At 35.1% G+C, this 26722-nt stretch overlaps 1 long non-coding RNA gene across 1 annotated transcript; it reads right to left on the bottom strand.

The window, feature by feature from the left end:
• Nucleotides 1-57: 57 nt before the first annotated feature.
• LOC116226942 (uncharacterized) lies at nt 58-20794 on the bottom strand. Its single transcript, XR_004166434.2, has 4 exons — nt 20670-20794; nt 20415-20539; nt 5049-5139; nt 58-623 (listed from the first exon to the last, which is right to left on the bottom strand). It is a non-coding gene; the product is annotated as an uncharacterized LOC116226942 (long non-coding RNA).
• Between the last annotated feature and the right edge of the window lie 5928 nt (nt 20795-26722).

The following is a 26722-nucleotide window of genomic DNA, read 5'->3' as shown; positions in this document are numbered from 1 at the left end:
ATTTCACAGATAATCTGAACAACCTTGGCCTTGTTTCAGTGCTCTGTAACCCCAAAGTAAAGAAATTTTTCCTCATGTTCATATGAAAGTCTTTGAGTTCTTGTTTGTGCCCATTGCCCCTTGTCCTGTTGCTGGGCATCCCTGAGAAGAGCCTGGACTTGTCCTCCTGACAACTGCTCTTGAAATAGTTATCAGAATTTATAAGATTTCTCTTCAGTATTCTCTTCTCTGAGCTGAAGATTCCCAGGTCTTCAGCCTTTCCTCAGAAGGGAGATGCTCCAGGTCCCTAATCACCTCTGTGTCTCTCTGCTGAACTCTCTCTAGAAGTTCCATCTTTCTTGAACTGCAGAGCCCAGAACTGCACATATTACTCCAGATGTGCCCTCACCAGGGCAGAGTAGAGGGAAAGGATAACAACCTGCTGACTGTGCTCCCTTTAATGCACCCCAGGATATCATTGACCTTCTTGGCCACAAGAATGCACTGTTTACTGTGGTCAACCTGTTGTCCACAAGGACACTCAAGTCCTTCCTCACAGAGCTCCCTTCCAACAGGTTGTTCCCTAGCACGCATGCAGTTCTTCTTCCTCAGAAAGTGATTGGAGGGTTGCCACCTTAAGCACTCTGAAAAAAAAAATGCTGCCATTGTTAGTTTTATGTTTAAAATTTCCCCAAAGGTCATAGGAATATAATGAGGTCTTCAAGATTTTATTTATTTACGAATTATCATTTTAGAAAACCTGTTATGCTAATTGTGCTCTTGGCCCAAATCCAGTAACTACAAAGACGAGGCATTTGATACTGGTGAATTTATACTACGTTTTCTTGTGCTGAATTTCTCAGGCAAGAAAAGGAAAAAGGAATGAAAAACACCAACGCAATGTTTCCACTGTGGGAAATGAATCACCTAAAGGCTGAAAACAAATTTGAATCTTTGGTTATTTTTTGTAATATACTAGAGTACAAAGGTGAGGAATTTTACAGAAATAAGTATGATCTCAAAGTTTTCAAAAATATCCATATATATTCTGTACGTTCTGTATATTCTGGTGAACATACATTACATTAAATTAGTGTAATAGTGTTAATAAAAGAAGAGATTCCATAGAAATTTATAAAGCAGAAGCACAGAGATGGATCAAAAGAAAGCTAGCAAGACTTAATGTCATACTATCCCATAAATCACCCCAAAATCACAGCAATTACTGTTTCTCTGACAGCTGAAATATACTGAAGGTTTTTCTCAACTAATGAATTCCAATTCTAAAATCTAGTTAAATACTCTTAAAGGCCTATGTTGTAGAATATGACTATTCTCAAGTAAATTCCTCTGAATATGACAAAATTACCCACATAGCCAAGGCTTTAAAAGACAGAGTATGAATGTAAATGGTTAAGTTTAGCATACAAAAGTCTGCAACAAATAAAGACTGATCTTGTCTGCTTCAGTTGTGACCTACAAAAATGAGTTACAAATCAAAATTAGGATAATTAATTCAATGGTATCTCAGTCTAGAGAAAGACCCTTGAAGATAACTTAGTTACTACGACTGTAGGTTCTAAACACCTACATTAATTTGTGGACTTGTTAATGACTCATCCACAGTTCCACAAAAAATAAACACAAGGCTTATTCATTTTACAGCTCAGACTGAATCCTATCACCACATCACTTTGTTTTTTCATTAGCAAGTGAATCACAAACCACACAGATATTGAAAATCGTACTAGGAAATTACTGCTTTCACTTAAAATAAGTTTTTCATCTACTGTAAATAAAAATAGTAGCTGCATTATTCAAGGCAGTTATAGCAGTTCTTCAAACTGTAATATAGCAAACCTCATTCTGAGCCATTTTATTCATCAACTCTATCATCTCAGAGCTTACTAAAATGACATAGGAAAAAAAAAAAAGAAAAACAGGCCTAGTTTACACTCCCTTCTTTCCAATTTCTCCTCCACTTCAGCACAATTTACAAATATTTTCTGTCAGCTATTTCCCTTCATATTTGTTCTCCACTATCATCACGCACTTTGTTTTCATCAGTCTCCCTGCCCTTCTCTGGCTGTATTAATTTGATTTTTCTAGCTTCAACATCCTACCAGAGACATGTCCCAAGTACTTATTACATTTGTTCACATGTATTTCTTAAATATCAGCTTATTGGGTTGAAGCCTGGATAACCCATAGGAGATTTACCAAGCATTTTCTCTGCTTCCTACCTAAAATCATTGATGCCCTGTTTCTGCTCACAATGAATTTACGAAATTCCTCTTTGATTAAAAAAGGATGTGAAAATGTTCTTTAAGTGCAGTTTTTCAGACTTCAAAGTGTTAAGAGAAATTGAGGCAAAGTGTTCCTGCCATCTTTCTGTCTTCAACAAGTTTAGTCAAAAAGCTTCTATGTATACACTCAGCAAGGCTTCAAATTTGTTAATTTGGTTAAAGAGTTAAAAGCTGCTGAACAGCAATACACAAAGCTGGGGAGACTGAAACCTTTTTTGTCCTCTATCAGAGCAGTGCCACATCCACGCTGAGTGCTTTTACTTGCCTTCCTATCTGGAGCTCCCTCCCCCACCCAGTGTTGTCATTAGTAGTGAAACATCTTCAATTTTCACAAGTTAATTCTTGTAGAAAAGGATTTGGCAGGACTGAAAATATCCTGAAAACAGGACTCAACTCCGGATGTGAGGAATATGACACTAACCCCAAAGCAGAAACTGTTCATGTCCTAAAAGTACCAGACAATTTGTCAATAGAGGAAAAACAATTATAACTGCCTGAAGGCAGAAGAATGGAGCTGAGAATCTTTTATTAAAGCTGTTCCCTGTATTCATTACATCCCCTTTGTTCAGTCAACATCCAGTTGGTAACAGCGAACTGCTACCTGGCCGGTATAATGTGCAGATTTTATTATCATAACAAGCTAATATAAATACTTCTTAGACTGTCTTCCTAAGACAGATTTGTATTATAACGTATGAATACATATTTATTTTTCCTTTCTTCCCAGCTGTATTTGCAGCTGATTTCCCCCAGTTTTTCAAGGAAATGCAAACTCTAATAGTTTTATATCCTTAAAGATTTTGTGAAAAAAACATGATTGAATGAAGGAGGAGAAACTCAGTAATGCCTCCCACTGGGCTAAATTCTTATTAGAAAACAGAAAAGGTATAAAAACTCCAGTCACGGCACAGGTGGTAACGGGTGGCTAGGACATCCTTTGAATGATAACTTTGACTATATTTAGCATGAGAGAATTCAGTCAGACTTAATTCATTACACTGCCAACAGAAGTCCTGTTGCTTTCTCTGTGCTGTGTCACTTAGCACAGAAAAATGCTTCTGTCACAGTGATGGGTGCTTCAGCATGTCCTGGACTTCCTGACAAATATTGTCTATACAATGCTAATACTTCATGCCTTGTAATTCAGCTCTTTGAAATCAAATTTCTGGTTAAGAACAACTCCAGAGGAAAGAGAAAGCTGAATGAAAGAACTCCAGTGAATGAAAATATGAAGACAAAAAGGGAAAGAGAAGATTGAAAGAAAGAAAACTAGTAACCTGCAATTCAAAACTGTGATTTTCTTCAGTTAAGAGAACTCGAGGTGGAAAAAAAAAATGTTATTGTTTTGAGGCTACTCAACTATATATATAATTATATAAAATTAAACTTTTTTTTTTTTTTTTTTTTTTTAAATGAAGTGGAAATACTCCTTTTATACATAAAATCTCAGTGTTGTTATTTAATGTGGAGGTACTACTTTTACTTGTAATTAATGCATCTATCCTTATAATTAAAAAAAAAGGTATGCAAATTTGACTGGACGATCTTAGAGGTCTTTTCCAACCTTGGTGATAATATAACAAATGATCTCTCAACAAAGTTCAAAGATTCAGTTAGGCCTCACTATTTAATAAACAAAGTAGCATTCTATTTTTGTTCAGACAGCTTTTGTCTGAAGATATGAATGTACTTCAAGTGACTTTAGTAGTCCAAAAAATGTGTTCAGACAGATAAACAAAGTCTTCATTCCCAAGTACAATATGGATTAAATTTTAATCTGATTATATGTACCATATAATTCATGCAAATACATACCATACATTTTATCTGACACTTTATTAAGGATTGTGACTTGTTTTCCTCATATCTTTAAGACTGGCCTCTAATTTATTTGACTAAGTATGATTCATTTTATTTTTTCAGCACTTCAAAATCTGTGAAACATTTGCCTGTGCAGATGTCTGAACATATTGCTGTACAAATGCAGTACAACATAACAATATGGTACTGTGTTCTTCAGAGAAACATTTAAATTATGGCATTTTTCTGAATACATTATCATGTAACTGGTATAAATTACCTATACTCAGAGCAGTGCTAAATACTAAAGAAATCGGTGACTGTATTGTGAGTCTGTCAGCATGTAATTAGTATGCCTTACACTGTGTGTGTATATATATATATACACACACACAGCTATATATATATATAAATATATATATATCTGTATGTATACACACACACACACACAAATACTTATATTTATGCTGGTTCATGTAACATAAAAGGAAGAAAAACAATGTAAAACAGCAAAAGGTAAAGCAGGAAGCTGATAACAGTTAAATGAAGAATAATAATGAAGGAAAAGGAAAGAAGAAAAGAGATTGGAGAACAAAAAAATAATAGAAAGTGAAACATAACTTTGCCTAATATTTTTTACAAGTTTATATGTACATACACAAATATACTAGTAACTCTATCCTTACAATATTCATTTGCAGTGGATATTTGCTTCTGGAGATAAAATTGATTGGAAATGCTAGGCAAGTGCTTGGCAATTAGGCTTAACTTCCAGTTTTTCATGCGTATGTGTGCACTATTGCTCTTATTTTTACCCCAAATCGACAAGTTTTTATCAAATCACTTCTTCATGAACCACATTTATTTCAGTTCACTTGTTATCAGTGGTGGAACAATCATATACAGAGTATCTACATATCAGCCTGCATCTGAAAGAACATATAAAGGTATTAACACTCCTACCTGGTATTTCCAGGGACAATTTGAAGGAATAGATGAAGTGGACCGTGTTGTTTCACTTGGCAAACCATTGAGAAAGCATCCCAGGCTGAGTCTAGAGACAGCAGTAAGAGACTAAAATTATTCCAAGTCAAAGCTACCTGGTATTCTGCCTGCCTTCAAGTACTGTGTTATTACTTCCTGTCACATCAAACCCAAGACAGGTCTCTAGATCCTTCAGATGCCACACACAGCTTTATCTGCGTTTAGAACAGCCAGCTCTTCTCTCCTTCCTACCATCAAGGGGATTTTCAGTAGAGATGTCATCATATATCATACCAACCTTCTTATTTGCTACTGAAATTTAAGCTTGATAAAACAAATCCAACAAGTATACAGAGCTATGCAAAACCTTAACCTGAAATCAAGGAGGCTAAGCTGCTTGGTTTAAAAAAAACCTCTTCTATTGTGATTATTTTATGTTATTTATGTAATAGGGTCCACTTTTTAATTTCTTCACCCTGATTTGTAAAATGACAAATTTGTGATCTACAATACCATTAATGATATTAAATCGTGATAATTTTGCTGATTATAGCTTAGAAAACAGAATAACCTTACTATCAATAATTCTTGGTATAATTGACTTCTTAATATCTTCTCTTAGTATGTTAAAAGTCTTTTCACAGTAATCTTCTACATGGACTATCACCTGAATCACTCCAGCATTTTTCTTCAGTAAATGGCCCTATGGGATGCAATTTTTCTTTTTTTTTTTTCTTTTTTTTTTTTTTTGGTAAAAGCTGTCTGTAATAACAAAAACAAAGTACATTATAGGAGATGATTCAATTAGAATTTTTCACTCCTTAAATACGATGTTATCTGGGAGTACAGTAGACTTGAGAACAAAGATGACTTCCATGGCAAGCTGTGTTACCAAAGGAAAAGGTTAATAATGGAGAATGGAAAACATGACCTAGCTCTTTCATTTTAATTTGATACAAGTCTCAATGATATTTTTTTGTTCAGCTTTTACAGAAAAAGAGACAGACAGACTACTGCAGAATTTGGTATTTTTCGTGTTCTCTGATGGGAGATACTATGAAAGGCTGAGTATACCTATTTGTATCACAACTCCCAGCCTGACAGTTAAGAGTAAATGATACCTGCCTCTTCTATCTAAATGATATAAAAAGAGATTGCATCTAGTTTAGTTCAAATAACCAGAAAATAGTCGATGGTTGCAGTAAGTCATTTCTTGTCCTTGTGGCTTATGTAAGAGTAGTAATATAATTTAGCATATGTTGTTTAACAGTGAATTACTATCTGATAAGCTTTGGTAACAGTGTAAGTTTTAGAGTAAATTGTGTTTGTCTTCTACAGCAGTCTTAAGTCCTGCAGGGCTCTCAACAGATTAGGCATCCATCCAAGAATTTTCCCATTAGTAGGAACTCATTCAGTATTACTTGGAGAAGATACTTTTTGGCAGCATTAAAATCAGACCAATGTTGTCACCAGACAGTGATGCATTTCAGAACTGAAGAAAGATATCTTCACCCTGCACCCCATCAATATTACTAAAAGACTGAATGTTGTAACTATGAAAACAAAGGTGTGATAACATAAGCTACATAGAAGTCTTAGCACCACAATCCTACAGAAAAACATTATTACTAATCTGAAGTGAATAGTTTTTGTTCAGTGTGTGTTTTGTTTCTCCCTGTTCTTTCACTCCCCAACAGCTGAGCTCCTCATTGTAGCTCACAACCAATCTTTGCTTTTCTTATGGAAGCAACACACAGGCAGTAAAAATAATTAATATATAGGCGTAAACACTGCCTCTGCCTTTATAGGCTGTAAGAATTCATTGTATGCTAGTTCCTTGCTGATGTTATTGTCCAGTTATCTACACAGGAAGTGAGAGTGAAGTGAAAGACACAAAAGTTAAGCACACCACTTCACCACTTGTAATGATTCACAAATGTCTGTCAGAGAGCACTGCAACTGGTTATCTCCACTTGGAAAAGGTTGCAAATAAAATACATCCTCCCTACTTGTTCTGCAAATGTAGCAGTACCTAGGATTGTACCACCAGTAAACTCATCGGAACAGTGTAGGGATTAGCTTCAAACACCAAAATAAGCACAGGAGTAGGTACTGTATTAAGTAATTATTTCACTGAAGATACAACTATAAAAGGAAGTGTGAAGCCTAGTTATCGAGAGTAATTCACATACTGGTTGGGCAAAATAAGCATTAGTGTGAAAAACCACTTTCCTGCATTAATCTTGGTGTTAATTTCCCGACTGAGTTGATGATATGAAATAATTGGAAACAATTGCAAAAATGAAATATATGCAAAAAATTAGAAGGACAAAAATACAATGAAATGTAATTAGAAATGATGTTATTTAGCATCCAAATATATTTTAAAATGTTCTTATCAATTTTATAACAGACTATTTTCCTTTTACAGTCAAATTCTCTCACCAATAAAAATAATAATAATATTCCTATTGTCAAGTTAAGAAGGGAAAATTCGTAAAGATTAGACTTGGAATTTCCCTCAGACATCATCACTAGCTGAGGCCAATGGAGAACCAGCATTATTTACTTCAATTTTCATCCAGATGACTCAAATATAATTCACTTACACCTCTGAGACACTCTGAGATGTAAAATATATTTGGTATTAAATATTTGATAACTGCAGCTTGCTTTTCTTTCTCCTTGCCCAGCATTTTTAAGAGAACAAATCCTGTCTTATATGATTCAAATTCTATCAAACAGAATTGCTGTCCATATTTTATATACATGGGGCTAAAGGTTAAGAATTTTAAGAACAAACAGCCTTGAATTCTAAGCTGTACTTGCAGATTTTAAATGCGAATTCTTCCCATCACAGACTTACTTAGTATCCAGCTTTTGAAATACAGAGTGAAAGCAATTGGTTTTTTTTGTTTGTTTTCTTTCTTTTTCTTTTTCTTTTTTTTTTTCCCCCCTTCTCCCCTTTTCCTCTGTATCTCTCAGATTGATCAAAATCCCTGGGATTTATTTATTTTTTCTCTGAGATTTGAGCACGTTTGCTTCCAGTGCAGTTTTTGCATTCTATTTCAAAGGGAAAAAGAGAATTTAAAAAAAAAAAGAAAAAAAAATCCCACAAACAACAAACATTCCCTCAATATACTATTGTCCAAATATCACCAATCACAAGAACCCTTGTTCAATAGTTAAGCAAGGAGGACTGAATTGAAGAAGATTTCTTACTTTCTCACTGAGACAAATAGATCCATATGCCTTGCTCTAGTATAACCTAGCTTCAGCAGGAACAAAGGAATAACTTTGCCTACTCTTATTTTGCATCTTGGGCAGCTCTCAGACAGGCTGCTTCCCACTTTGACGCAGAAAGTCATTTTCGAGGGGAATTCTAGCTCTCTCTCTCACTCTCCCTCTCTTATTAAAGAAAGAAATGGTAACTTATTCCTGTTCTCTGAAAGCCTCTCTCCATTCACTTGTGATGAATCTATTTTCTTAATCCAGGTTCACAGTGTTCAAAGGCAATTCAATCATCTTAATTTCTGATCAGCTGCAAGAATAACTGCTGTCAAATTGGCAACATCTTCCTTGTCCAAATGATCCCAAAAGCCTCTAAGGTGAACTGAACATATCAAACTTAGGATGAAAGGCAATCTGTATCTATCAATTTCTAAATTGTATTTATTTGCTCAGTTTTTCTATTCTCTGAAGTTTATTCCTGGAATTGTCTTATAGTTGAATTAGATTAATAACCACGCAGTGTGTGAATGGCAGTCTTGAGTTCCAAAGTTAATGGAGCTTATTTCAGTATTTCAGGCCTCATGTTATTCTGTATCTTACTTTCCTCCACATTCTTAAGAGATGCTCATCTAGAGTCCTTGCTTGAAGAAATCAAGTCCTGTGAATTTAATACTCTAACCACAAACTCCACCTCTAATTCATGTTCAGCAAAACCACCCAAAATGCAATCCTTAAGTAAAACAAATGAGATCTTTCAATATGCTTGCTCATCTTTGCTAGAAATATACCAAGTACGTGTTTATCAGTCACAGTATTCTACAATCTCAATTTTTAGTAGGCAGCTGAGATTTTAAAAAATTAATAGTTAAAACAATTAGTGAAGATACAGTAATAAAAACGTGGAAAATTTGCTAAAGATGGTTTCCTCTCATTTCATGCCTTTTAATTTGAAGCTTCAATGGCAAAAAAGAGGCTGTGAGCCACATGCCTTTTTCTCTTTAGCATTAGGCTTATGCTGAATATTCATACTTCTCAACTGGCTGAGATTAATCCACATTATGTCATTACACATCACTTATACCTCTGAAAATAAAGAAAACAAAATATCTAGCATTTCTTAGGCCTTTGAATTTAATATTAAATTAAAAAAATGTTGAGGGCTGCAGTTATACCAGATAATTTTTTTTCTTGCTAGAAACCCATTTCTTTACAGGTCATGGAACAAGTTCTGAATAATTTCCTTATAAACAGAGTAACAGTATCTGTGGCAGAAATTTTTCCTTCTTTAAACTTAAAGATGTAATAAAAAATAAAACTGAAAGTATTTACATTTTCATATTGCCCTGAATATGGCCCCACATGGAACTGCAGTACAATTGGCTGTATAAGAATAAAAAGAATAATAACTAATAAAGCAATAATACAAAAACAGGATTCAGACTCATCAAAATGCTAGAAAAAGTGACAATTCAGTTCAAAATAAACAACTCACTGCCATACGAGTAGTAGGCCAAATGACTGTTGTACAACTAATTTTATCTTCAACTCTATATACAAACTTCAAGCAGTATATCTGGTTACAAGGTATTTATTTCTTTGGAAGTTACTAGAAGTCTACAGCTAAAAAGTAAAATAGATCATGCCTTTTATTAATCACAAAAGCATGCAAATACTATGAATAATAAAAAAAGAAAAAAATAAATAATAACAGAAAAAAAGAATTAGTCAAGGTTTTTAATGCATAGATTCCTATATTTCATTTCTGAAAAAAAAAAAAAAAAACAAATAATGAGTAACTCAATTTTTTTTTTTTTTTTTTTTTTTTTTTTGTGTGTGTGTGTGTGTGTGTGTGTGTGAGAAGGTTCTCATCACTGAAAAAACAAACAAACATCACCTAGACAAGGCAATAAGTGGCATGTGTACAGGTCCAAAATCCCTGAAGCATAAATAAAGTCTTTAGAGCGAGCTTCCCCTTGAGGAAACAGAATTAGATAATTATTTAGGAGATAACACTACTGAAAACAATTATAATTGAATGAAAGTGAAGATGGACTGACTACAGCAGGCAGCAACAATTTGTTTTGTTTGGTTGTTTAGAGCACATTGAGAACATTTGGAAATTGAGTTAAAAAAATGAAAACCATTGGTAGAGCAATCTTATAACCACTTTAAAAGGAAAATGAGCTTTATTACCAATAACGCAAGTCATCTCAAATGAAAAACAAACAAACAAACCAAAAAGCAGCAACAACAAAAACCCCATAATTCCATTCTCCCACAACTAAAGACTAAAAGCATAATCATTATCTCCTTGTGAGAAAAGAAACATTTATCAGTTGCTCCAACAAATTTAGCTTAATATATTACAACTGCACTATTTTGGTTAAAGCACAAGCAAGATGAAGATGGTAAGTGAACTTACAAGTCATCAAAGACAAAAGAGGGCAAGTATTAATCTATCTGCTCTTTTGCTTGATCCTGACATTTTAATCTATTCAAATTTCATACTTTCACTTTTAATTATGGAATTAATTCTTTAGTAAGGACTTGCTGGTCTTTAGCAAAGCCAAGAGGTAAGAGAAAGGCTAGGGGTTTAGTGAGGGAAAAATAATCTATATCTGTTTCACTGAAAGCTAAGATTTGCTTACACTTACAGTACAGAACAAAAGTCCTTTCCATTTTATTATTTTTGTTCTACATGAAATGCCAGTGTACAGAAATTGTACAGAATTTTAAAGCACAAGTGTAATAATATACATCTATGCCTAAATGTTTCTGTTGAATTTTTTACTTAATTAATAGCTGTCACACGATGTAAAAATGCGAAGAATTGCCCACCACTGTTAGCTAGGATGCATACTATCACAACACTCAAGAACAGAAGACTACCTACAATCTTTCACTACAGTGAAAGTAGAATTTTTACATTATGTATCTCACAAGCCCCAAATAATAGGATTCTCCACTTCAGATAAGCATGAAATTAGTACACCTGAGTAATTGTAAACACCATCCTTTCTTCACAAAAAATGAATTCAGTCACATGTCATTTCTTTTATCCATAATGATGGCCAATGGTGAAAAACTTGCATTAAGCCTGTCTTTATTTATTTAATACAAAAAGAAAGAAAATATTTGACTTGTGTTCTGTTTTCTACTTCAGCTCAGAACTTTATCTAATCATGTTATGTACAAAGCTGAATCACATCACAAGAAGAATATTTTTTTAATGCTTGTCTCTTCCTCTCAATGTCAGGAGATGGAAGGAATCTAACCTAAATTAAAGAAAGGAACAGACAGGGGAGGTGAACAAGAAGTGTCAGCAGTGCTTCTATTCAGTAAGGTTCCATGGCAACTGTAGTTAGCTTATACAACAAAATGCCAAAGTTGAGTATTCCTGCATTAAAAACCCAATCTTTGGCAAGTAAATACAAGAAGTTTGCAGACACCTGTCAGGAACAACACGGCTGGACAAACAGACATACTCTCAGTGCTAGGAAGGCGTCTCAAATGACATAGATCAGTGTTTCTTAAATTCTGCCACAATATTTGGAGTGAAAGTAAGAATTAGAATATAACCATTCCCACATCTGCACACACCATGAATGAAGTTATAGGCACGTCCTTTAGTTAGAACAAAATTCAAAGTTAATAGGAATTCTGGAACCCAGAATTCTCCTGGATGGACATCTACTACATCTCCACATATTCCAGAAACATTAAGCTTCTTATATTCAGACCATACCAAAGTTTTATTATGGTCTTTTATGGTCCCACAGATTTATCAAAATCACACTAATGGTAAGATAATAATTGACCATCATAAAATAATAGCTTCCACTGCAAGTACTGAGTTAGTCAACTAGGAAAGATGTTTGAGAATAGGGAAGGCTTTTGGGGATCTGATATGTGGGTGCAGTGATCGTGTAATTATTAAGTTCAAAATTCTGGGCATAAAGAGAAAAATCTCAACAGAATTTCTACCCAGGACTTGAAGATAGCAAGCTCCTCAGAGATCTAGTTAGCAGCATCCCTTGGAAATCAGCTCAAGAAGGTTTAAGGAGGCATGAGAACCAACCGCTTTTCAGAAATCACCTTTTAAAAACCCAGGAACAAACCATCTTTTTGTCATTTAAGCAAGCAGGACAGATGACCAGCTTGGCTGAATGGGGAACTCTACCTGGAACTAGGGCAGGAAAAGGAAAAAGCGTAATCTCTGGAAGCAAAGTCTGGCTTCACAAACTTAGTACAGAGCTACAATTTGCAACTGTAGTGAGAAAACAAGAAAAGCTGACACTGGCCAGTGTAGCGTCAGACAACAAGAGAAGGACAAAGAAAGCATCAGATTGATGCTTGAGGTAGATGGCTACCTAACAAGCAAGGAGGGGGAAAAGCTGAAGGCAGTTAATGCCTTTTTAGACTCAAGCTTTAATAACAACTCTTGGGCTGCTCAATCTTCAGAATTGGAGGATCATGGTTTGGGAGCAGTGACTTCTCATGTGTGGTCACTGAAACTGTATGGCAACAGCTGCTCCATGTTCCTAAGTCCATGGGGCCTGCCAAGATTCAATTAAGAGTACTGATGCTGTTAACAGACATTATAACTGGAGCTCTCTTAACAGTTTACTAAAGGTTCTGGGAGTTCAGGGATGTTCTAGCTGACAGTAAGCTAGCCAACTGTATACTCATCTTCAGAAAGGGCATGAAAGAAGATCCAGGACACTAACCTTAGTCTAACCCCATTTATGGAGAAGATTATCCCAGAGGCTGAAAGTCAGTTACAGAGCAAAGCTACTGTTGAGAATAGTCAACATGAGCTCATGAAAGGGAAGTCGCCCTTAGAAATTTGATCTAGATCTCTGATAAGATCATCTCATGGTGGATGATGGAAAAATCAGTGGATCTTTCTGAATTTTGGTAAGGTCTTTGATACTGTGTGCTACAGCATCTTTCCGGAAAACCTATCAACAGGTTGATGTTATGCTAGGTGACAAACCAGCTCAAAAATAGATCTCAAAGCACTGCATTAAATGAGATTACATCTGGCTGATGACTGACCATTATCAATATTCCCAAGGGTTCAATTCTAGTGCCAGTTCTGTCCAACATCTTTATAGGTGATCTAGATCCAAGAATGGAATACATCCTCAGCAAGTTTGCTGGTGATCATAGAATGGCCTGGGTTGAAAAGGACCAGAATAATCATTTAGTTTCAACCCCCCTGCCATAGGCAGGGTCACCAACCACTAGACCAGGCTGCTACAGACCAGGTTGTGATACTAAACTGGGAAGCACTGTTGTCACTCTCTAAGGACAAGAGACCTCACAGAGGGATCCTGGTACATTGGAGCACTAGGCAGTCATCAGTATCATGAAGTTCAACAGAGACAAATGCTAGATTTTACAATTGGGAAGGAGTAATACCAGACAGAGGAACAGACTGGGAGACAACAGGCTGGAGAACAGCTCTGCAGGAAAGCACCTGAGGGTGGTGGTGAAATCAGGTTCTGCATTGTGCCTTGACAGTCAAGAGGACAAATTACATTTGAGATGCATTAAACATAACACATACAGTTGACAAAAAAAAAAAAAGTGATTCTCCTGCTATATTTACCATTAATGTAGCCTCATCTTAAGCATTGTGTGCACCACAACACAAAAAGGCGGCACTTTGCAGCCTCCAGATGAGAGTAACAAAGCTAATAACAGTTAGGGCTGTCCTGTGTGGAGATGAGATTGAAAGGTGACTTCATTGCTCTCTGCAACTTCTTGGAGAGGGGAAGTGGAGAAAGAGGTGCTGGTTTGTTCTCTTTGTTAACTAACAATAGAATACATGGGAATGAAAAAAAAAAACACCAAAAAACAGAAAAACCCTGTACCACAGCAGTAGCGGTACAGTAGTACACAGTCTAACAGTAGAAGAGGCTTTGAAGAGAGGCTTTGAAAGTCTGAGGATGATACCTAAAGATCTGTGAGATCACGTTTGAACAATGGCATCATGCTTCAACATTGTTAGCCCTCAAGCAGTCAGGCAATTGGAATGATGATCTTCTGATGATCTTACCATTGTTCTATTCTCTGTGGCAAGGTACTTTCAAAAACTTTTCCAGGCCCATCTTCAAGAATATCAGTAACATCCTTTATCCTATGCAACATAAAGCTGTAAAGTGGAATTTTAAACATTGTATTTGAACATAAATCCCTTCAGAGTTTGCCAGATGGAACTTCACAATAACTGTATGCTGAACGATGAACTGAGTTACTGTATTTCTAAAGGAGAATTGAATGTTGTCACTATGAATCATAATTCCTTCACACCTTCCATTTTTCCTAGGATGAAGTAAACTGTCTTCAGTGTTGTCTCAACATTCTCCATCATCTCAGTGAAAGGTTTGGCCTTTATTACAATAATTTACATTGTCATACTGCTTCTCAAAGATGACACAAGGGGATTCTTAAAAGCATATCATCCTCATATTAGAGCACAAATAATTCAAACTGTGTAACAATGGTGTGCTTGCCAACGTATCAGAATTTGTGGCAGAGAACATGAAATCATGTATTTTCAGGAGTTTGCCTGGTCTTCTGCATGTTTCAATACACATTAAATTACTTAAATAAGTGAGAGGTTATTTTAAAATCTTTGAAATACAAAAATAGCATCCATTGCAGTTCTTGAAACTTGAAGTGCTAACTGAAATCATATCCTATTTAACAGTATTCAAGGTTCTCTACCTTCAATTGGTAAGCCAGGTCGGTCCTTGCCTACTGATTCAGAATTTTAAGGTTCATCTTTGTGAACTCCCCAGACTTAATATGCTTTGAATGTTTTCCATAGTTCTGTGCACCAAGTACATTATTAAATCAAATTTAACATAAACAGTATTTGTTTTTCCTATTCTTTTGCTTCAGTATTTTTTGTCAAATAGAATTCTCCCTTACCTCTGCATTTCCTTCCAGGAAAATGATCAGCCATGTATATGAAAGGGTTACACAGCCTTACCTTTCCTATGTTATACTGTTACATATGACTATCACTCCCAGAAGAAATTAAGAGCCTAAAGTTCTCAATTGGACCAGTAAAGACTAAGCACTACAAGTTTGAAGTTCTTTTTAACTTTAAATGTTAAATGCTGGAAAATATTAGTGTTATTTATTCTGAGAGATTTGTAATTTAATGAATGGAAGTAATTTTATCAGTCTGTACCCACACATACAGTTTACCTTCTGTAGAATGACAGTCCCTAACAGTTATCACAGTAAAGTCAAATATTCATAAAAATCTCTGTATTATTCTTGCCAGAAAGTAGACATTAAGCTAACATCAAAGCAGTAACTTAAAGGGCCAAAGCATTTTCTGTATAATTTTCTATCAACTTAAACATTGCTTGAACCATAATACATTTTTTTCTTCATTGAGATTAGTGTCATTTAAGTGTAATGTTCTAGCATTTTAGCAATTATTAATGCTATTAGATCCCAGGAGCAAGGGCTAGAAAAGAGAAGTTGGTGGAGGTGGCAAAACTACAACTTTAGAAAATAAACTAATCTTTCCAGTGAAAGATTTTTGGCAGCAAAGATAAAGGAGTCAGATTTGCTTTATTGGTTAACAACTTATTGGTTGATCCCACTTTTTAACTTGAACAATTTACCTCAGAATACAGGCATGGAGGAATATATTACTACTTACACAAGGAGAAAACAACAAAATAGCTTACAAAGTTACTCTTTATAAAATAAGCATATCTTAGCGAGGACTAGGAAGTGGCACAAATTGCTTGCTAGAAATTGTGTAACAGCTATGTTACTTTACCCGAAAAATTACAGGAGTTTCCTTTTTTAGAACCTACCCTCAGAGGTGCTTCACAAACAAAGGAATACACATTTGAAGTAAAGTGTCTCCAGTTGTACTATGCCATATTGTATGATATTGTACTATGTCTGCATACATAATTGCTGGGACATTGATATCAAGAATTTGTGACAAAAGCAGCAGGCACTTTTGGAAAAACTTAACTTTTAGGCTTTATTAATATTTTCAGACATCACCTATATTTCAATTTTATGCTTTTAATTTTTTTTTTTTTTAATTGCTTCATCACACACACAAAAGATGACCTTTTCTTTTACATTATTAGCATACTACTTATGCATTTTAAAAAACAGTGTTACTTGGTGCATAAATTATATATTTCTTAGTCCACAGTTCTTGTGCATGGGAAAAGTATTCTTTGTCCTATAGTTCATAATCAATTTTCGTCAGTATGCCTTTGATCTTTTTGCCAGTTTTTTGGAAGGACTTAAGGGTAAAGTAGATATCAATAATAGAAGAAAAATAAAAAAAGATATCACACACACAATTCCACAACAAACTAAATCAAGACTACAGGCAAAGGAAATAATTAACCTAGGGCCTGACAAAGTAAGCGTAGTTTCAGTCACTTGCAGATGATCAATTCTCTTGTAAAATACAGAGTGGAACAGATTTGCTTTGTATTCTCCTTTGAGACAGTTCAGCAGAAAATAATGGCCTTTACACATAAAGCTTTGCTTTTTAAATGTTCTAAGAACTTAATCTTACATTCACACTATTTAGAACTTAAATATCCAAATTAGTATTCTATAGGATAATATAGAAAGAGCATTGGTGAGTTTATGATAGCAATCAGCAGATTTATCATCTTAGAATTACAGCCTCTCTCTCCTGTTTAAGATTTTAGTGGCAAAGTATTCAATACTTCCGATAGGTTAAAGTTAACACCTTTACTCTGTCCAGTATGCCACTGAATTTTATGAGCATCCACACTATGTATTCTCAGCATGAAATTCCTTCTAATAAGCAGGCAGACATATGTACCAGTTTAAAACAACAGAAGGTTACACTTCCTTGTTTTGTGAAAAAATTCAGCTGGTGGCAGCTAATGTGACAGAGATGAGGTCTTAATTTGAGTAAGAGTCTTTCCCTCCTCCTTCTCCTCACCAGGGCCTTTGCAACCACAAGCTGAAAACACTAGTCTAATCACTTTTAATGTGAAAAATACCCATTTAAAAATATTATGTGAAAACTGTATTTATGGCACATAAGAGCAACTTTCAGATATTTTTTTGTTATAGGTCCCACACATATACCATCATACACATAGTTCTTATATTCATCTTTCTACATTTTGAATGCTAATCTCATAAAAAGCCTCCCACTTTTTATATTTTAACCTTACCTGGAAATTCCTACAGTATAAAAGTATATATACTTTCTCTTGTGCAAACCACAAATTTCAATTTCCTGGGCTAAGATAATCACTAAGATGAGTTTAATACAAAACCTAATCTTGAGGATGAGTGCTCAATGCATGACTGACTGTGTGTATGCTCTGGCTTGAAAAAAGACATGAAAAAAAAACAAAAAACCCACAACATTTTACTAATTCAGCTTAGGCATTCTGATGTAACTGAAGTCATCACTAGTGGTCAAAACTTTTATACTGATTTTATTTCACAGTCCCAGACAGTAAGACATCACGCTAAACAAGCACCTTCTGTACAGAGTAACTACAGATAATAATAGCTCAAAGAAAATCTTTGCCAAATTCGTGTTCTTTGTGATATTCTCCATGACAGGGATTGTAGCATTTAGCTAATGGAAGAGCTATGCTCAGTAATACAGATAGGAGACAGCATAGAAACCTCATACAGAAGAACTGGTAACTGTGGAAACTGCCCTATGAAAAAATAGGATAAAGACAATGTCCTTAGAAGGTTACTTGGAACAGCTCTATGCTCCTGCACGAGGGTTTATTTTGACCCTCTGTCAAGTTGTTTCTCAATTGTCCCAGGGACCTTTATCCACTGAGTCTCAGTTCTCTGCCTGACAGGAAAAAAGTTACAATAGATGACCAATCAGTTATATGTACCACATTTCCTAGAAAAATCAAGATTCAAAAAAAGCTAAGTTTCCCCTCCAGAAGTTGTACATGAGAAACTACACTGAATTTAATTTTCCAAAATGTTTTATGAAAAAAACAAACAAACAAACAAACTTTTTCTATCAAGGTTACAGCACTTCTTTCGAACATGCTTGAACTGCTGTGGCCCCTGGCGCATAATTCAAATAATTAAATTTGGAGCATGCAACTACAGAGGAATTGTTCTATGACAGAGTTTGCAACCTTAGGATGAGAGAAGTGAGCACATTCAGCAAGGCTAAAGTAGAAGACAATGTCAAATATAGAAGAAAGGTATAAACAGAGCAGTAAGCAATTGCCACAGAATATGCCTGCTTTTTTGCTGTTACAACAGAATGTTATTACTTGGATAATACCTTTAAAGTGGAAAGGTAGAGAAAGATTTATTGGAAACTCTTCTCCTGAGCCACTGTTTAGCCATACTACAGCCTTCCTTTCTCTTTAACAGTGCCTTCCTCAAGGGGTTTGGCTAGGTAATGCAAACGTTTTGGTGCAATTTATTTTGACTGTTGGAAATCTTACAGTTTTTAAGTAACTGGAGATAACAATCGAGTACATTCTGAAGAGCTCCCAAGTCTCTAACTGCAGTCTCAAAGGTCCAAGTCCTTTAGCAGCTGGCTCAGGATCACAGGCTCTTAAGCTTGATTTTGGCAGTTACATGATGTTAAGTTTATTGAATGACTGGATGACTTATCAACAATGATAGCCATCTACAAGTTCTACAGTCATTTTTTATCTCAAAAAATCTACCTCATCTCTTCTTTAAAACTATAAATTCAATCTATAAAAATGAGAATTATGTTCATCCACTGAAGAAAAGTTACCCTAAAAGTGTATATGGTTCATAAACATCAGCATTGTTAACTTCAGCTGTATAATACACTGTTTTGAGACTAATGTGTGACATCAGCTGCAGATGAGTTTATGAATGACCAAGATACACTAGTGAAGTATTTACTGAAGCAATACAAATACACAAGAGTATAATTTCATTGATTTGTAGTGTAACATTGTAGATCAATCTAAACTAAATTTTCAGATAAACTGGTTATAATTTCCTCCCATAGACATATTTAAAACAGAGAGGACACAACTACTTGAACCAAAGAACAAACCTTAAAATTTGTTAGGTTAGAAAGTAGGTAGAAGAGTCATCAGCAAGCATTCCATCAGATTAACAGCTGACAGAAGAAACCAGTCTAAAATCTCATTTTGCAGCAAACACTTTTTACCAGATATTGCGTGATATATACCAAATGTTTAACATTTAAGAACATCTGAATTGCATGTTCTTGATAGGTTCTGAGAGTACTCCTTCAGTTTTGGTTTTAAAGGCACCTAGAATCTGAAACATGCTCATCTCTTTACTTCTTCCAACCCTGCTCACTAGCAGTTAAATTTATCTCCCTTTTTCACTGAAAAGAACGTGCGAGTTCCATGTTGCTTTGTGTTCTTCTAGCACTGAGTTCAACCAGTAATTATGAAAGGCAGTAAATTCACTCTGCACTCCTGCATTTGTTCTCAAGTTAGTTTTGTCACCTTTGCAATTCTAGATTCAGAACTCTCTTTCCTTTCGCTTTTCACCACCATCTCTGGTTGCCACCTTTTCTCCCCTCAGTAAATTCTGGCATAAAAAGGTATATTTATGTCCAGAAAAAATGTTTAAGTTTAGTGGCAAACAAGACCAGATTTATTTAACAGGTTTCTGATGTCTCCTAGACATATCTCCTCTAGGAATATATTTATGATATCCTTTACTCTCACTGTCGCTCCCAAATTTATTTTGCTACTTTACAGTTCTCAAAGTAGTAAGGAAATAGTAGGGGAGCTGCTGTTGTAATTAAATTATATGAACCCTTTAAGAAACAGTACCTCTACAATTTCATGTTAACTTCATAATTATTCCTGCATGATCCAAGATACAAAAGCATTGCTCAAGCAGTTAAAGTTGAGAAATAGCTGTTTCCTCCCTTGTAGTCAGTGTAGAAATCTAACAACAAAATAAATAAATCATATTTTTTTTACACTCCTCAAAAAAATTCAATTAAAAATTGAGATCAAAATTGATACAGAATTTTTTAAAATTGCTATTAGATTTGCCTCAAAAGTCTCTGATTTAGAAGAAGGACTCAATAAACTGTAGGAAGAATACCTGATGTTTCTAGAAGATAGGTCATACACCTTCACATCTGCAGCTGATGATCACATCCAGAAGAACAAGATGGGCACAGGAACTCCATAATCAGAAAAAAAGCCACACTCTGGTCTGAGAAGCATCTGGAAATGCCAATACCCATGTTAGCCACAAAGCTCCCCAGACCATAGGCTGACACACTAGGCTTAATATTTCTACCAGAAATACCACTCTATTATTCCTCAACTGCCAAAAACGTTTGAATCTGCTTACTTTTTGGAAATGAACAGCATCAGTCCACGTAGCTCATCTTCCCTGAACCAATGATCAAAATCCAAATCAGACATCCAGTAAGCATTCCTCCCTCTTCCCTTAAGTTTATTCCCTTCTCCCCAGGAACTTCCTTTTCATGATACTCCTCAGCTGGATCCAGAACCCAACCCTCTAATAGCAGCTGATACCAAAGGCAGGAGGGCATCATTAAGCTCTTCTTGAACCAGGTTATTTCTACCCAACTATTTTTTCTTAAAGAAACAGTCCAATGGATAGGGATGTAATATGCAACTTCACAAATCTCGCAGTATCATTTTCATTTGTTTTTAAGTGCTGTTCAGAATAATAAAAAAGTGATAACATTTCATCAAAATGATTTAGAATTTCACCACAGTGAATGTAAACACTACTTACTACTCTTTTTCACGAATGAACTCTTTGTGAGACTAAAAACTGATTCTTACATGCTTATGAAAAAACAGAAGTCTTAGAAAAGGATATAAGCTCCCATATACATTCTAAATACCCACATTAAACTGTATGAGAATAAAAGGGAATACCTCAGACTATTATGTATCTTTGTCTTAAATATTAAAATAATATACTCATCAGTGACAAAAGACTTAGTGAATTGTAAGTTTTCCACTACTAAAAGTGCTGTCTTCAGTACAACATGTCAGCTCCGTGTGGGGCCCTTTGCAGTATCCCTAGGTTTCTTTATTTATCTTTTAGATGAATACTAATATATATAATCCACTTCTGTGGCCCAAACTTTTATTATTATGACACGATATATTTTTATTTATGTTCTAATCAAATTTTTATTAAAATCTTAAAGGAGACTAGCAAGATTTTTCTTTTCAATCTTCTTCAGCAATTACCACTGTCTTTTCTCAAGACTGCTCAGGTGTTAAAGCAATGGCTGGCTAGGAAAGTTTCCTGGTGAGTGATATTATTAATTTTTGTAAAACCCAAGTCTCTCAAAGTTTTCCAAGGCAAATGAGAGAAAGGTAGCTCAAATTCTGTATATAAAGTGTCAAGAAATCCATGTGAGCTGAAACCCTGCTATCTGAATTATTCAGTCATTTTAACTGCTTATCGAAGAAAAGCTGAGTGTGAGCTGCCACCAGGTGTATAATGGTTTCTATTGGAAGGAAAGCCAGGGTGCACGGGAAAATGGAGTAGGAAGATACATTACAATATCAGGGAATCAGTACTTTAATGTGCATTGTGGAAGGAAGTAGTTCCACTGGGGAGACAAGGTCCATCCTATGTTTATGCAGGGCTACCTCCAGTTTGTACATTTAGAAATATATATCAGAATTTCCCAGAGATATGACAAGACATATTTCAGTATACTTCATCAAGTCAAGTGCAAAGCTTATGTAAAAATTATTGTGTTACAGAAATAATAAACATCGTTATTCTTACATAACTGACAAAGTTTTATCAATAGTTGCAAGACTATTGCAATGAGAAGATTACCATTAATGTCAACAGCACTAGACAGTAAGGGCTGAGATACGTAATAAAGGTAGGTTACTCCAAAATTAATGCCACCTATCTATTTCCATGGAAACTACAACTACAGAGAGCACAATAACATCATTTGATAGAGCAAATTCTCCAAGCACCACCATTAACTATGCATTTTTGCCATCAAAAAACAAGAGCCTACATGCTGTGCTTGTAAAAATCTGCAGCACTGGAGGTGACCCACCGTTTCACAGCTGCTATGATGATCTCATTGCCAGGAAAATGTTGCCCATGCAGTTTATCTCTCATCAACCTGATCATATGGAAGTCAGATGGCACCAAATCTGGACTATGCATCTAGACTACACACACAGATCTGGTGTAATATGACAGTCCAGGCAAGACTGGCAATGTGCTCCACATTCTTAAAACTTACCAGGGCCTGGTGTTATCATGTTGCAAAACAAAGGATGTCCTCTTCTCTGCCTGATTCTGGAAGTTCAAGCCTTCAACTTAGTCAGCAATGCAGTGTAGGTGTCAGAGTTGATGGCTTGTCCATGTTCCAGGAAATGTAGAAGAATCACACTTTTCCTATCCTCCCAAAAATAGGGCACATCTCTTTATCTGCTGATGGATGTGCCTTGAAGATTTTCTTTGATGTTCACACGTTGTCACTCCATGGACTGCTGTTTTGACTCTTCATTTATTGAAGAAACTGCCTTAAGCATTTCTATGGCTATACCCAGCCTAAAGCAACTGACGATTTGACTTTGTTTAAACATCTGTTAGTAATGGATAAATCAACCAAAATTTGCCACAGACTAAATTTTCTTGTTTCCTATCCAACAGCCTGGTTATCAATTCATCAGACTTTGAAGATACTTCAACTCACAACTGTTAGACTCTCAAAACTTTAGTAGTTCTTACTACCAATATGAATCCTAGCCTTAAACTTTTCCTGTGGTCTATTTAAGATTAAGGAAATCCCGGAGAAAACACATTAAACTCATCCATAGGGAAATTTCAGCTGGACAAGTTAAGAGCACTGATATTGGGCTTAAAAACTAGGAAACATACAGAGAGATAGGTATCACAGAGAAAGCAAATCCCCTAATAACAATTCTATATGTCTCCTAGACCAATGTTTGACCTTGTGCAAGCACATGTCCACAACAATGAACAAGAAAGGAGCTATCAGAGTGCATATTTAAATCCTAAATATCCAATTAACATATGCTACAGCAATAATTTGATTTTATGAAAAATTAATACATATGTTAAACATATCCTTACCCTCTATTATCAACAAAGTTGTAAATCAATATTTTTTATCAATTTTCATATTCTTATTGTACATGTATTTTATTCAAACAGTTTCACTGGTCTAGGAATTTCACATCATCATTTCTTTAAATGAGATTATTTTGACAGACGTAAAGAGTGTTGCTTGGATGGTTTTAAAATTTTTCAGGGCAGTGAATAATCCTAAAACAAAAGAGACTCAAGCTGAAATGCAAAGACAGTGAACAGAATACATACATCTGCACCAAAAAAAAAAAAAAAAGTAATTCACTGACAACCAATTGGAAACACATTCTGACCAGCATGCTGCATGTTAGAAAGTCCAGAAAAGACTTACAGATCAAATACGCTGACCTATGCGCTTTTGACATGAGGAAAAATAAAGGGAATTGACACACAGGTTAGCCAGGTATCAAATATTATGGTTTAAGAGAATGCCTTACACTTCCATGTAATTTGAAGTCATGAGACATTCAAGTGCTTATAACTCCTAGTTAACACAGTTTCTTACATATGCAAGCTCTATTATGAGACATTTTCTATAATTTTGCTTACAATTCCTAGTTTCAAACCAGAATCCCCTTATCAGATGCTGTAAAAAGAAATTAAAAACAAATTCTACCCCAAAGAACTTACAGGCCAACGATAAAAGAAAACAGATGGGCAGAGACAGATGGTGGAACAGAAGGAAATAATGAGACTTCTATAGTAGATATAAGAGATGTAATTAGGCTGATCATTTACCCATGCATGGTAAAGTTTACTATGAATGAAACACGGCAGTGAGTTTTCATCGAACTTCTGCATAACAGCCCTTTACTCTCTCCTACTGTAACAAGGACAATCCTGAAATAAACTTTTGCAATTCAAGAGTAGTTCATTGCTCAGGTTCTTGCTCATCTGTGTTTTGCTTAAGGGTCTCTTGGAAATTAGCCATCTTCTAAGCCCTTTCACAGTACAGAGGTAAAGCAGATACAGTGTTTAAAGTTTTGCTATTATTCTGTTTTGCTAAAGAAGCATCTTTATTTTGCCAATACCGTAAGAGACATCCTTCCTAACCAAGGAACAAGAAATTGTCTAAAAATAATATTTTAAAATTGAGATATTATTATTTCATAAGTCATTTTATACTCCCCCCACAATGTTACATTTTAGTAGGAGAAACAAAACTAACTCTGATTTAAATATTTTTTATTGTGTTTGGATGTTCATTTCTTTTTTAAACATATTTGTGAAACTTTGTTTTTCTAGAAACTGAGGATCTAATAAATTTGTGGTGTAGTAGAGGGAAGATATAGGAAATCTTAATACCACCTCTGGCTCTGGGTATGAAACAATTTAAGCTCTACAACAGAAACACAGATTAAGTTGAACAAAATATATTTGTCTTGTTTGTTTCATTCTACTTGTACAGGACATCTGCTCAGCTAGAAAACAGACTGCATGATATTCAAAGGTCAAAAAATATACAACAAAATATCATAAGTATTACATCTTATTGTTAAGTAGGAAGAGATTTTTCTTGTCAAACATAGGCATATGGATCTGTACTATGAATACTGTTAATGAAACAAATGGTTAGCACACATTTCCCTAGAATTCAGATGAGATATTATAATGTCACTTTGAACATAAATGTATCAAATACTCTCTTTACTTCCAAGAAATACTAAAACCAACAGAAATATTTCAGTAAAACATAAAGGACATGGATCATTCTTCCTCTAATCAGAGACATTCTATATCAAAGTATCTAGTAATTCTTATCTGGAGGACAAGAAAATTTGTCTGATATTCTGATTTTGAGCAAGGATCAATTCAGACTTAAAGCAAAATTTTATTAACTTTGCTCAATTGTGACTGGAATGCAGTATTTCATTACCTTCAGTGCAGGGTGAACATTTGTTTTGTTTTGTTTTTTTTCCATTGTGTCTGTTCTTCTGTACAGTTCTGCTTGCCACCCCTTAACCCATCATAACCATCATAAACACCAAATAGTGATGCACTTTTTTCCTCCTTTGACAGAAGTTTTTAAATAGAATTATAGATGACCTCTGTGTGGGTTGCCTTCTGATTAGTAAAAGCCTTATTTCCTGTCATGGTTTTCTGACTTTTGGTTATCAGTATTCCACATCACAACATCATGTAGTGCACTGGGAGTTTAACTGTTAATGCTCAAGTTCTGGGGAACTACCCCAGAGGGCTTTGCAGTCAGAGAGGAGATATAACTCCTGGCAAGGTCACCTGATGCACTCTTCTTCATCTGCTCTTCTTCGTCTCCCTGCTGCTCAATTGGACTGCGCATCTCACCTCAGCATTATGGTGAGGCCTATCCACCTTTTGGACATTCTCATTATATTTGATTTATTAGCTTCAATTCTAATTATATTGTATTATGGTGTGTTATCTTGCATTCCGATACTATATTTAGTCAATTAGTTTGTTTCTCCTCAGATCATTGCCACTGTTTTTAATTATTTTGGGGTCCCCTGTTCCCTTTTTCCAGAGGTACAGATTTTGCGAAATCCACCCCACTAGTCACAGAACTGGGCCAAACCAGCTCGTAAACCGTTGACATTTTCACTGAATCAAAAAAATGTCTATAGAAAAGGAAATGTCAGACCTTAATAATATTGCTACTTTGCTGAGTTACAATAAGTTTCTTGTCTTTGAGAAGAAATTGGTAACACAAAAATAAGATTTTTTTCAATATTTTTAACTAGGTCACTCCAAAAGTGATACCTCCTATATATTTCCATGGAAAGTACAAAACCTACAAAGAGCACACGATAGCACCATTTGACAGAGTAAATTCTCAGCTACAAAACACTATTTTTTAGAATAGGCATTACCCATCATTAACTATATACTTTTGCAAGCAATGAACAAGAGCCTGCATGCTATGCTTGTAAAAATCTGCACCAGCTGAGATGACCCATTATCACTGTCACCACTGCTGAAACCCACCTTCTACTGCCTCACTGTGCTCACATCCACTGTTTGGTCTCCATAAACATTCAGGAAGTGTCAGTGAATGTCAAGAGACTCTCAATTTATTTAGCAGATTTTTTTTTTCTTCTCCCAAACAATGAGGTTTAAAAGATTAAACAGAAGGAAAAACAAAAACAAAAACAGAGCCTTCATACAGTTTCTGTAATTAGAAGCTCTGAGACTCAACACGGCAATATATAATGGAAAATACAATACCACAATTCCATTAATGCTACACTTCACTGTTTGATTCATGTCAGAATTACATAGTATTTAGAGCAGTA

Source organism: Phasianus colchicus, chromosome 6 (assembly GCF_987193195.1).
Source record: "Phasianus colchicus chromosome 6, bPhaCol1.hap1.1, whole genome shotgun sequence".
NCBI classification, from domain to species: Eukaryota; Metazoa; Chordata; class Aves; order Galliformes; family Phasianidae; genus Phasianus; species Phasianus colchicus.
This window is presented reverse-complemented; position numbering and strand designations above follow the sequence as displayed.